At 37.4% G+C, this 13,306-nt stretch overlaps 1 pseudogene; it reads left to right on the top strand.

The window, feature by feature from the left end:
* The first annotated feature begins 71 nt into the window (after positions 1-71).
* On the top strand, positions 72-1,718 carry LOC105466752 (CBY1-interacting BAR domain-containing protein 1-like; annotated as a pseudogene).
* Positions 1,719-13,306: the final 11,588 nt, after the last annotated feature.

Genomic DNA, 13,306 nt, shown 5'->3' with positions numbered 1-13,306 from the left:
CTCTCTGACTTCACAAAGAGGTCATCAATCATCACAGAACCACAGAATCATGACATGAGGGCGGCTTGCGCCCCAGCGCGCACCCAGGCCCCTTAGAGCCCCCGTCGTTGGGCTCCCCCAGGGTCCCTGGTTGTGCGCCAGGCAAGATGTTGAGATGCACATTGGAAAACCGGAATGTTCAAACCAAACAACGGCAAGCAGCTGTCTCAAATGTGGAGAAGCATTTTGGAGAACGGTGCCAATTCTTTGCTGCCTATGTACAGAAAACGGCCAGGCCGCGAGACGAAGCGGGCCTCCTGATGAATGAAATCAATTCGTATGCCACTACAGAGACCCCACATCTAAAGCTGGGTCTGATGAACTTTGCTGATGAGTTTGCCAAACTTCAGGATTATTGACAAGCAGAGGTTGAAAGACTTGAAGCCAAAGTGGTTAACCCTTGAAAGCTTACGGAACCATTGTAAAAATGAAACGGGATGACCGCAAGGCAACATTCACAGCAAGGAATCGAGAAGCTAAGCAATTAACTCAAGTAGAAGGAACAGGTCATCGAAACCCACCTGAACGACATGTTATTGTATCTTTTGAATTTTGACCTTTAAAAAAACGTTTTTAAGGCCAGGCATGGTGGCTCACGCCTGTAATCAAAGCACTTTGGGAGGCCGAGGTGGGCGAATCACGAGGTCAGAAGTTCGAGACCAGTCTGGCTAACATAGTGAAACCCCGTCTCTACTAAAAATACAAAAAAATTAGCCAGGCGTGGTGGAGGGCGCCTGTAATCCCAGCTACTCAGGAGGCTGAGGCAGGAGAATGGCATGAACCCAGCGACGGAGGTTGCAGTGAGCCGAGATCATGCCATTGCCCTCCAGCCTGGGTAACAGTGCGAGACTCTGTCTCAAAAAAAAAAAAAAAAAGAATGTTTTTTAAGGTTGTTACTGCCCAGCTCAGCCAGAAACCACATAAGGAGCGTTTGAGGTTCCAGAACACCTCCTTTCCTGAGAGGAGTCCCTGGAGCAGCGGTTTGGGGCTGCGCCAATTGCTTGGTCCTTCTTCCTTTGGACCAAAGGCAGACACAGAATTACAAAGAGCTGAAAGGGATGCCACCCGAACAAGTCATCATCTGGGGGAAACTATTGACAACTTTAAAAGGCAGAAAATAAAGGCTAGAAAGACTATATTTTCCAAATTTTTCACAATTGAAATGTTATTTCACAGCAAAGCTTTAGAGGCCTACACAGCTGCCTACCAGAATATACAAAAGATTGATGAGGATGAAGATTTAGATTTAGAGGTTTTCTGAAATTCTCTGTATGCACCAGATTATTCATCTCATTTAGACATGGTAAGAGCAAATTCAAAGTCACCTCATCAGAGATCACTGTCAGCTAAGTGTGTATCTGGAACAGGACAGGTATCTGCTACCAACTAAGAAAGGATCAGCCAGCAGAAGATGATGAGGATGAAGAGTCAGATGTTACAGAAGAAGAAAATTTTCTTAAGTAAACTACACATTTCCATTTCCATCATACATGACATGAAATCCACAGTGACTACATTGCAGAACTTTATACTCACTTTGATATGGTAAGCCTCAAAATGAAATGCAACTAGAAATGGAAAAATAACTGAAGGAAACTTATGCTGACCAAAAATGAAGGCTTTAAAAAATATTACACACCAGTCATTTCAACACCCAAAAAAAAAAAAAAAAAAAAAAAAAAAAAAAAAAAAAAAAATGACTTGAGTGTAGCAGTTTGTTCTCTACTACAGTTGAGAGAAAGAAATTATTGACCCTGAAAAGGAATGTTTTGCTTAATATATTTTCAGAACTGGGAACAGGTTGTCTCTTTTCTCCTTCTCCTCCTCTTCTTTTTCAAATTAACACCTCTTGTTTCCAAAAATCTACTTTACTAGATTCAAATTGCCTTCTTGTTTCATTCTACTTTTCATTTCGATTGCCTTCTTTCGTTCTCATTATCTCTTTCTCTATTTCTTGTAAATTTTCATCTCTTCAATTTTCCATTTATTTTAACCCTTCATAAATTCATTGTCTAACCATCTAAAATGTGGTATGAACAATAGTTATCTTATTCCCTTTTACATAATTTTTTAGTATCATTTGTTTTCTGTTCTTTCATCAGTGTCTCATTTTATGAATTTTCTACATTATCACTTCCTCCACTATTTCAATTATTTTTTCATTTAACATCCAGATGATCCAAAAACAAACAGAAAAACAAGTTCAGATGATTATATTACAAACTCCTGTGGGCCCACTATTCAGCTTTATCTGAAATTTTGCCAAATTTGTTTCAGGTTTTTGCTTTCTTGGGAAATAAAAAATGGGTTAAGAAAGTCCTTTTCTACTCCTGTTTCAGTAAAAACAAAATGTTATCATGAAGTGATGTTGAATTTTATCAGGTGCTATTTCTGTATTTCCCATAATGCTCTCATTTTTTCTCAATTTGTTGGTATGACAAGATAAAACACAATTTTCTAATTTTAAACTATCTTTGCACTCTGACATAAATCCAACTTGTTCATGATATGTTCTTATTTATATATTGCTAGGACTATGTTGGCCAAAATTTATTTAGGATTTTGTAACTATATCCACAAATGAAATGGGCTTATATTTTTGTATTGTTCTGTTCAAAATTATATGTGTTCATAAGATAAGCTGGGAAATGTTCCTCTTTTTCAGCTTAAAAAGTTATTAGATCATTCAGAAAACCATTTGTTGTACATGTAACATTTCTTTGTAAGATTGGGTTTTTGGTGGTTTGATTTGTAACTGTTGATAAAATCACGGAAGCGTGATTATTGATGCTTGCAAGTGATCTGTTCCTTTTCAAGTCTCTTTTGATATGCTACATTTATTTTAGGAAAATGTCCATTTTATCTTTTTTTTTTTTCTTCAAATGTTTTCATTAAGTTGTGAATAGCATTCTCGTAGGGTTTTCAAAACCTCTATTCCCTCTTTGGCAATGACTCATTTTAGTCCTAGTGTATTTGTGTGTGTGCTTTATCTCGTTTTTCCCTACTCAATCTTGCTTGCAAGTCATTCCATTTTATTTGTTTTTGCAGTCAATCAGCTTTAGGCTTTACAATCTTCTCTATCATTTCTTGTTTTTTGTTTCATCCATTTATGCTTTCTGTTAATCCCTTGTATCTACTATTTTGGAGTTCACTCTGCTGAGTAATGTGCAGAGCTAAATGTGCAGAGAAAGTTTATGTCATTACTTTTCAGTCCTTTCTTTTTTTCTAAGATTATATATCTCCCACTTATTACACTTTTTTTAAAAAATTTCAACTTTTATTTTAGATACAAGGGGTACATGTGCAGGTTTGTTATGTGGGTAGATTGCCTGATGCTGAGGTTTGGGGTGTAGATCCCGTCACCACCCAGGTAGCGGCACAGTATCCAATAAGGAGTTTTTCAGTCCACATCCCCTACTTCCCTCCCCACTCTAGTAGTCCACAGTATCTGTTGTTCCCACGTTTATGTCCATGTGTGCTCAAAGTTTAGCTCCCACTTACAAATGAGAGCATGAGGTATTTGGTTTTCTGTTCCTGTGTTAATTCGCTTAGGATTATGGCCTCCGGCTGTATCCATGTTGCTACAAAGGACATGGTTTTGTTCTTTTTTATGGCTATGTACTTACTACACTTTTGATGTGCTCTGCACATTATAATTTTCATGATCATTCAGTTACATATTATTTTCTCTCTCTTTTTTTTTTTTTTTTTTTTTGAGACAGAGTCACGCTCTGTCACCCAGGCTGGAGTGCAGTGGCATAATCTTGGCTCACTGCAACCTCCGCCTCCCAGGTTCATCAAGCAATTCTCCTGCCTCAGCCTCCTGAGTAGCTGGGATTACAGGTGCGCCACCACACACGGCTAATTTTTGTATTTTTAGTAGAGACAGGGTTTCACCATGTTGGTCAGGCTGATCTCAAACTCCTGACCTTGTGATCTGCCTGCCTCAGCCTCCCAAAGTGCTGGGATTACAGGCATGAACCACACCCCCGGCCTCAGTTACGTATTATTTTCTAAGTGAAGCAGCAGCTTGGGATTGTGTTAAAAAGGATGTGTTCTGCCTCTGGGCAGAATCACATTGTTCCTCAGTTTCATTATCTGTAAAGTGGAAATAACGATAGTTCTTACTTGGGGTCCTATCAGGATTAAATGAGTTAAACATGTAAAATGCATGGAAGAATGTCTGGCACATAGTAAAAGCTCAACTACTGTTAGTAATTATCATTATTATAATTTTTTTCATCCTTAAGTCTTTAGAAGCTTTTTTAATCTCTAAAAATATAATCCTTTGTTGCCTTTTTTATTAATTTTGAATTATTGTACTGAGGTAAGAGAACGCAGCCAACATGATAAAAACGTTTTGCTGTCTACCAAAATTCCAGTATCATTTTTCACAGAAATAGAAAAAAAATCCTAAAATTCACATGGAACCACAAAAAAAACCCAAAGAGCCAAAGCAATTCTGAAAAAAAAATAAGTTGGAGACATGACACTTCCTGATTTAAATTTATATGACAAAGTTATAGTAACCAACACAGTATGGTACTGGCATAAAAACAGACACATAGACCAGTGGAATCAAACACAGAGTCCCAAAATAAATCCAAACACAGATAATCAGCTAACTTTTTTTTTTTTTTTGAGATGGAGTCTTGCCCTGTTGCCCAGGCTGGAGTGCAGTGGCATGATCTCAACTCACTACAACCTCTGCCTCCTGGGTTCAAGTGATTCTCATGCTTTAGCCTCCAGAGTAGCTGGGATTACAGGCGCCCGCCATCATGCCTGGCTAATTTTTGTATTTTTAGTAGAGATGGGATTTTACCATGTTGGCCAGACTAATCTTGAACTCCTGACCTCTGCTCGCCTCGGCTTCCCAAAGTGCTAGGATTACAGGTGTGAGCCACTGCACCCAGCCGGTCAGCTAATTTCTGACAAGGGAATCAAAAAAATACAATGGGCAAAGGATCATCTCTTCAGTAAATGGTGCTGGGGAAACTGGATTTCCACACGCAGAAAAATAAAATTAGATCCCTATCTTACACATGCATAGAAGTCAACTGAAAATGAATTAAAGACTTAAAATGTAAGACCTGAAACTGTAAAACTACTAGAAAAAAACATAAGGGAAATGCTCCATGACATTGGTCTGGGCAAGGATTTCTTTGGATAGGACCCCAAATATTCAGGCAACAAAAGCAAAAATAGACAAGATTGCATCAAACTAAAAAGCTTCTGCACAAGAAAACAACTAATAAAGTGATGAGACAACCCACAGAGTGGGAAAAAATATTTGCAAATTATATATGTGATGAAGGTTAGTATCGAAAATATATAAGGAATTCAAACTACTCAATGGCATAAAAACAAATAATCCAATTACAAAATGGGCAAAGAACCTGAACAGACACTTCTCAAAAGAAGACATAAAAGTGGCCATCAGGCTCATGAAAAAAATTGCTCAACATAGCTAATCATTAGGGAAATGCAAATTAAAACTACAATGAGATACCACTCGCACCTGCTAGAAAGGCTCTTATCAAAAAGAAGAAAGGTAAGTATAGGTGAGGATGTAGAGAAAAGGGAACCCTTGTACCCCATTGTTGGTGGGAATAAAAATTAGTACAGTCATTACAGAAATGCCATGGAGATTCCTCAAAAATCTGAACATAGAACTACCATGTGATCCAGCAATCTCATTTCTGGGAACATATCCAAAAAAATTGACATCAATATGTCAAAGGAATATCTGTACTCCTATATTCATTGCAACATTATTCCAATAGCCAAGATATGGAATCAACTAGTGTCCATCAACAGATGAATGGATAAAGAAAATATAGTTTATGTATACATAACAGAATACTCATCAACCTTTAAAAAAGAATGAAATTCTGTCATTTGGGACAACATGGATTAATCTAGAGGACAATATGCTAAGTGGCATAAGCCAGGCACAGAAAAACAACTATTGCATATTCTTACTTGTATGCAGGATCTAAAAATAGTCGAACTCATAGAAGCAGAGAGTAGAATGGTGGTTACCCAGAGGCTGAGTGGTTTACTAGAGGCTGAGTGGGAAAGGGAATGGGGTGTTGCTGGTCAAAGGGTACAAAGTTTTAGTTAGACAAGAGGAATAAGTTCAGATCTACTACACAGCAGAGTGACTATAGTCAATAATAATGCATATTTCAAAATATCTAAGAGAGGAAAGTTCAATTGTATTACCACAAAAAACATTGAGTGAGATGATGTATTTGTTAACTAGCTTGATTCAATCATTCTACATTGTAAACATATACCAAAGTATCGTTGTACTCTATAAATATAATACAATTATGATTTATCAATTAAAGTAATATTAATTTTTTAAAAATTTTGTATTGGTATCTCCTTTGTGACCCTAACATGTTACATGTATGCCTAAACAATATGTGTACTTTCTGCCTGTGAGGCATAGAGGTTTTCTGTTTGTTTGTTTTTTGTTTTTGTTTTTTTTTTTTGAGATGAAATTTCGCTCGTTGCCCAGGCTGGAGTGCAATGGCGCTATCTAGGCTCAGCACATCCTCTGCCTCCTGGGTTCAAGCGATTCTCCTGCTTCAGCCTCCCAAGTAACTGGGATTACAGGCCCATACCACCACGCCTGGCTAATTTTTTTTTTTAATTATTATTTTTAGTAGAGACAGGGTTTCACAATGTTGCCCAGGCTGGTCTCCAACTCCTGACCTCAAGTGATCCACCCGCCTCAGCTTTCCAAAGTACTGGGATTACAGGCATGAGCCACCACACCAGGCCTCCATTTAACTATTTTTTAAATCCTCAGTAACACTTTTTGCCTTCAACACCAAGATGCCCAATATTGTTATAGCCCACAAGGTTTGTTCCGTTTTGTTTTGTTTTGTTTTCGGATAGTAGATGTTTGGTTGCCCCTTTTTGATTCTTTACTTTTGACCTTTCCATATCAGTAGGTATATCTCTTACAACAGAATACAGCAAGAATTTTAAAAACACAAGTTTTAACTGATACTATATCCATTTATATTTGTTAGAATTACTGATATATTGGATTTATTTCTGCAATCTTGTTTTTGTGCTTCTTTCCATACTCTGCTTCTTATTTTTCCTTTCTCATCTCCTAGCAAATTAACCATTTTCATCATCCCTCCCTTTTATTTTCAACTCATTTTAAAGTTGTATGTTCTTTTTCATTCTTTTGGGAATTACTCTTACATTTTCTAGATGTATATTTGACTTAAAACCAAGAGTTAATCAATATGCTTACTCATTTCACAAACACCATTAGGATTTAAAAACACATTTTAAAACTCCCAAAACCTTATGTGTCATTTTAGTTACAAAAACACATTTTAAAACTCCCAAAACCTTAGGTGTCATTTAGTTACAAAATTGTTTTCACACCCTCAAATTAGCTATTATTGAGTTTGTTCTTTGACATAGTTAGTGCTTTTTAGACTTTGCCGAAAATTTATACATTTCTTTGCTATTTGTTTTTGTAACTTGGTCTTTCCTTCTGAGCACAGTTATCTTCTTCCTGAGGAGAAAAATCAAATGGTTCTGTCAGTGAGTCTGTGAAGGTAAATACATGGTAGTGGTGTTCCCAAGCCAAGAAATGCACATAAACTGGTGTCCTTGAGCTGGGACTGTGGATTTATGCTGATCTTTCTCTTTAAGGTTATTGCCTTTCACAGTTATCAGATTTATGCAGGGATCTCAGTTCTTACCTTCTGTCAACAGTAGGCCTATGGCCCCATTCCTTGTGCCTGCATGAAAGTTAAACCCAAGTCCCTGTTCTCCAGGGATGCTCGCCTACGGCTGCTTCAGACCATGTGCTAGCAGCTCTGGTTGTCATTTCTGGTTACTTCTCTGGGCAATGCTTTCTTGAGCACTCAGGTCTACATGTTAGAAAATATGTGTTCTAGTTTTACTAGCATTTGTAGTTCTTTAGAGGAGAGTTTTCAAAACATTAGGTCCACAGTATTGCCAAACCAGAAGTCTTAGATCTACAGTTTATTTTACAAAAATTTCCTTGCTGGATTTAGATCATATTTCTCTGTGACACTGTCATGTGTAACTTTTCTCTCTCCCAAAAGTCTTCAGTAGATTGTAAAATACATTGTATAAATAAAATTTTTCAAAATAACTTTAATAACCACTTTTACACTGAGCAGAATATGTCTCTCATTCTCTCAAAAATGATCAAGAGATAATTTTTTCATTTATGAGTTTCTATTGCAGCTTTCATTTTCTTATGTAGACACAATTTCAGAGACAATTCAATTTCAAGTTTGTTGCTGTTATCATAAAATATGGACTCAGTATAGACATTTAAAATACTAGATGGTTCATAGAAATAAAATGTTTCTGCACTAGACAGGCAGGCTGCCAATAGTTTCCAAGTACAAGTTCTGCCAAATCCCTTTCCCAAGAACCTTATGAACCAGGTAACCCTGTGAGGAATGCACATTACAAACTCCTGAACACACTAAATATATAAATTGCTTTTCAGAATATCTTTAGCAATATGTTCTTTTAGTGATATGTTATGTCAGTGACAGTCTTGAAAGGTCCTAATTTTATGTGTCAGACACACACACACACACACATTTGTTTGTTTTTTAAATCAAAATATCTGGTAAAGGATAATATTGGGTTCATGTCTCCATTTATGGCCAACGAATAACAGTAATGGAGAAAGTCAAAAAAAAAAAAAAAAAGCTCCCCCATTGATGTGTCCTGTACTGTGATCAAGATAAAGAAAAGATTTTTCGCCGGGTGCAGTGGCTCAAGCCTGTAATCCCAGCACTTTGGGAGGCCGAGGCGGGCGGATCACGAGGTCAGGAGATCGAGACCATCCTGGCTAACACAATGAAACCCCGTCTCCACTAAAAAAATACAAAAAAATTAGCCGGGCGTGGTGGCGGTGCCTGTAGTCCCAGCTACTCGGGAGGCTGAGGCAGGAGAATGGCGGGAACCCAGGAGGCGGAGCTTGCAGTGAGCCGAGATCGCACCACTGCACTCCAGCCTGGGCAACAGAGCGAGATTCCGCCTCAAAAAAAAAAAAAAAAAAAAAAGATTTTTCTAGATCATAAAAGTCAGCATCTTAGAAGTGTCCAGGAACTCAATAAAATATTAGCAAATCAAATTCAACAACACATCAAAAAGATTAAACATTATGATCAAGTGGGATTGATTGCTGGCAGGCAAGGCTGGTTTAACACATGCAAATCAATCAATGAGATACATCACATTAGTAGACTAAAACATAAAAACCACACAATCAGATCAATTGACACAGAAAAAGCACTTGACAAAGTTTAACATTCCCTTTTGATAAAAATTCTAAACAGTTTAGGTATAGAAAGAAAGTTCCTCAACATAATAAATACCATTTACAAAAACCCACAGCTAACATAATAATGGGAGAAACTGAAAATGTTTCCTCTAAGACCTGGTACGAGGCAGGGATACCCATTCTCACCACCCTATTCAACATAGTACTGAAAGTCCTATCAAGAGCAATTCGACAAGAAAAAGAGATAAAAAATCTATCTGAATTGGAAAGGAAGAAGTAAAATTATCTCTATCTGCAGATTACATGATTTATATGTAGAAAATCCCAAAGATTCTACTAAAAACTGTTAAATATAATGAATAAATTCAATAAAGTTGCAAAATACAAAATCAACATGGAAAAATCCATGGCATTTCTATACACAAAACAACTTAGCTGAAAAAGAAATTTAAAAACCATAGATCATGATGCTCCTCTAAAGAGAAAAAAGAAAGATGAAAGGAGTTAATTAAAATTTTTTTAAAGAAATTTAAAAACCATCCCATTTATAATACCATAAAAAATAGGAATAAATTAAACCAGGAGGCGATAAATCTGTATGCTGAGACCTACAAAATAACGATGAAAGAAATGGAAAGGGACACAAATAAATGGAAAGATATTCCATGCTCATGGACCAGAAGAACTGTTAAATGTCTGTGCTATCTAAAGCAACATGTGGATTCAATGCATCTCAACCAAAATCCCAACATTCCTCACAGAGATAGGAAAAAAAATCCTAAAATTCATATAGAACTGCAAAAAAACTCCGAATAGCCAAAGCCATTCCGGAACCAAAAAAAAAAAAAAAAAGTTGGAGACATCACACTTTCTGATTTAAATTTATATTATAAAGCTATAGTAACCAACACAGTATGATACTGGCATAAAAACAAACACATAGACAAGTGGAACAGAATGGAGAGCCCAGAAATAAATCTAAACACATATGGCCAACTAATTTTCAAAAAGGATACCAAAAAGACACAATAGGGAAACAATAATCTCTTCAATAAATAGTGCCGGGAAAACTGAATTTCCACATGCAAGAGAATGAAATTGGACTCTTATCTCACACCATACACAAAAAAACTTAGAATGGATAAAAGACCTAAAGGTAAGGCCTGAAACCATAAAACTCCCAGAAGTATGCATAGGGTAAAAGCCTTGGCAATGATTTCTTGAATACCACACTAAAATGCAGGCTATAAAAGTAAAAATGAATAAATGGGACTATATCAAACAAAAACGTTTCTGCGTAGCAAAGGATACAATCAACAAAATGAAAAGGCAATTTACAGATTAGAAAAAAATATATTTGCTAACTATATAACAGATGAGGGGTTAAGGTTCAAGATTTGTAAAGAATTTGTACAACTTAATAGCAAAAAATCCCATATAACCTGATTTATAAATTTCTCCAAAGATGACATGAAAATGGACAACAGGTATATGAAAAGCTTCTTAGCAACACTAATGATTATGGAGATCAAAACCATTATGACATATCACCTCACACCTGTTAGAATAGCCATTATCAAAAAGATAAGAAATAACAAATTTGGGGAGGGTATGTGGGAAAAGGAACACTTGCACGCTGTTGGCGGCAATGTATGGTTGACCCTTGAACAACACAAGTTTGAACTGTTTGGCTCCACTTCTATGTGAATTTTTTACAGTAAGCACATTGAAAACATGTTTGGAGACTTGTGACAATTTGAAAAACTTGCAGACAAACTGTGTAGCCTAGAATTGTCTTTAAAAATAAGAAAAAGTTAGGAATGTCATGAATGCACAAAGCATGTGTAGTAAATTTTATCATTTACTACCTTAAAGCATACACAAATCTATTATAAAAAGTTAAACAGGCAAACATAGACTGTACTTGGCACCATTCATGGTCAAGAGAAATGTAAACAAATGTAAAGATGCAGTATTTACTCACAACTGCATAAAATTACCTGTGGTAATACTGTACTACTGTGAAAATCTTGTAGCCACCTCCTGTTGCTGTTGCAGCAGAACTCAAGTGTTGTGAATGTCCACTTAAAACGCTGTGTGACGCTGATCATCTCTCAGTGGGCAATTCATCTCGCCAGTAAATTGTGCATTGCAGTAAAAAGTGATCTCTTGTGATTCTCATGAATATTTTGTTGTGTTTAATGCAATACCATAAACCTCAAATAAGACCATGGGACTCATAAGAAGTGCCACTAGTAATGCTGGAAGTTCTCCCAAGAAGCAATTAAAAATCATGACATTATAAGAAAAAGTTGAATTGCTTTGATGTGTACCGTAGATTCAGGTGTGCAGCTGTGATTGCCACCATTTCAAGATAAATGAATGCAGCATTCAGACCATGTTTAAAAAAAAAAAAAAATGGAAAGGAAATTGTGAAGTTATCCCTACAGCTAGACCAGAAGGCATGAAAACCTTGCAGTTTTTGTGAAATGCCTTTTTGTCTCATATAGGAAATGCAGCTTTTATGTGGGTGCAGGATTGCTATAAAATGGGCATACCTATAGGCTCTAATATAACTGGGGGAAAAGCAAAGTCATTAGATGATGAGTTAAATGATAAAGAAGGTGAAGGATCTAAAGGTGGAGAATTTGGTTGGGCATGGTGGCTCACGCCTGTAATCTCAGCACTTTGGGAGGCTGAGGTGGGTGGATCTCCTGAGGCCAGGAGTTCAAGACCAGTCTGGCCAATAGAGTGAAACCCCATCTCTACTAAAAACACACAAATTAACTGGGCATGGTGGCAGGTGCCTGTAATCCCAGCTACTCAGGAGCCTGAGGCAGGAGAATTGCTTGAACCCAAGAGGCGGAGGTTGAAGTGAGCCAAGATCACACCACTGCACTCCAGCCTTGGTGACAGAGTGAGACTCCGTCTCTAAATAAATAAATAAATAAAGGTGGAGAATTTAATGCCAGCAAAGGATGGTTTGATAATTTTGGAGAGAGGTTTGGCTTTTAAAATGTCAAGATAACAGGAGAAGCAGCTTCTGTTGACCAAGAGGCAGCAGATGAGTTCCCAGATGCCATTAAGATGATCACTGAGAAGAGATACCTGAATGAATCAGTTTTTCTGTTTTTTGTTTTTTGGCTTTTGAGACAGAGCTCGCTCTGTCACCCAGGCTGGAGTGCAGTGGCGATCTCAGCTCACTGCAGCCTCCTGGGTTCAAGCAATTCTCGCGCCTCAGCCTCCTGAGTAGCTGGAGTCCCAGCTACAGGTGCATGACACTACACCCAGTTAATTTTTGTATTTTTTGGTGGAGACAAGGTTTCACCATGTTGATGGCTGGTCTTGAACTCCTGGCCTCAAGTGATCCACCCACCTCGGCCTCCCAAAGTGCTGAGATTACAGGCATGAGCCACCACGTCCGGCCCTGAATCAGTTTTTAATGCAGACAAAAGTGCCCTATTCTGCAAGCAAAAAATGCCACAAAGGATATTTATTAGTAAGGAAGAGAAGCAGGTACAGGATTTAAGGCAAGAAGGGATAGGCTAACTCTATTGTTGTAGGCAAATATAGTTGAATTTATGAAAACAGGACTGCCCTTATCTATAAAACTGCAAACCCCAAGCCTTGAAGGGAAAAGATAAACAGCTGCCAGTTTTTTGGTTATACAATAAGAAGAGCTGGACAACAAGAACACTTTTTTTGGATTACTTCCATCAATGCTTTGTCCCCAAAGTCAAGAAGTACCTTTGCAGTAAGGGATCGTTTTTTAAAGTTCTTTTGGACAATGCTCCCTGGACACCCAGAACCTCATGAGTTCAAAACCAAAGAAGTCAAAGTGGTCTACTTGCCCAAACACAGTATGTCCAATTCAGTCTCTAGATGAGGGGAGCCTAAGAACCATAAGGCTCATTACACACTGCAACTCTATGGAAAGGATTGTCAATGCTATGGAAG

Source organism: Macaca nemestrina, chromosome 3 (genome assembly GCF_043159975.1).
Source record: "Macaca nemestrina isolate mMacNem1 chromosome 3, mMacNem.hap1, whole genome shotgun sequence".
NCBI lineage: Eukaryota > Metazoa > Chordata > Mammalia > Primates > Cercopithecidae > Macaca > Macaca nemestrina.
Note: the sequence above shows the minus strand (reverse complement) of the source record. Positions and strands in the feature narration are given on the sequence as shown.